Source organism: Mastomys coucha, unplaced genomic scaffold (assembly GCF_008632895.1).
Source record: "Mastomys coucha isolate ucsf_1 unplaced genomic scaffold, UCSF_Mcou_1 pScaffold7, whole genome shotgun sequence".
NCBI lineage: Eukaryota > Metazoa > Chordata > Mammalia > Rodentia > Muridae > Mastomys > Mastomys coucha.
Window position 1 is genome coordinate 69,353,329 of NW_022196913.1, and position 1,016 is coordinate 69,354,344.

Genomic DNA, 1,016 nt, shown 5'->3' on the forward strand with positions numbered 1-1,016 from the left:
GAAAAGAAAAGAAAAAAGAAAAAAAAAAAGAAAAATCTAGAGATGGGAAAAATAAATCCAATAAGATGAGGCCATGATCAGCACGTGGCTTCTAACACTGCACTTCCTACCTTACTTATTCATGGATTGTTCCTTAGGAGCCTTCCTCCCAAGTCTGGTAGAAATTATTTTTGTGGCAGGAGAGGAGGCCGGAGTGGAGATGTAGAATGGTGGCTTAAAAAAAAAAAAAGAAAGAAAGAAAAGAAAAGAAAAGAAGAGAAGAGAAAAGCGGTTGAGAACGATGGAGACTATTTTCCTACTCTGCATTATGAATTGTTTTCCTTAGTTTTAAGATGTTTCTTCTGGAATTTGATCAATTCGCTGGAATAGGGGTTATCGAGTTTTACAGTATAGACCAGGCTGAGTTTGAAATCACAGGGATACTCCTGGCTCTGCCTCTCAAGAGCCGAGATTAAAGGTGTATACCACTGCATCTCACAAGCTATCTCTGTGCTATCCACTTCAGTTTCCAGCTCCTCCTCACTCAAGAGGAGTAATATTTAATAGAAGGCTGTAGTTGTGTAGCTTGAAGAAATTACTTGGATAGAGAAAAAAATACAGGCATAGGTAAGATTTAGGGAAAATAATTCAGAAAAGTGTAATTTTTTTAGCCATAAAGATTTTTTCTATTGCCTATTCTGTGTAGAAGTTCATTGAGTTTTATAATCTTTGAGTTTGGTTAATTTCAATATGTGATTTTTTTTTTTGGTAATGTCTTTTGTAATAACATTTAAAATATTTTCTGAGACAGGGTTTCTCAGTGTAGCCTTGGCTGTCCTGGAACTTGTTCTGTAGATGAGGTTGGCCTCAAAACTCATAGAGATCTACCTGCCTCTGCTTCCCAAGTGCTGGGTAAGTGTGCTACCACCTCCTGGCCCTAAAATAGTATTTTTTTTTTTTTAAGTAATTTAAAAAGTCACATTCAGGGCTTGCTGAGATTGCTTAGTGTTAAAGAGTTGCCTGAAGCCAAGCCTAAG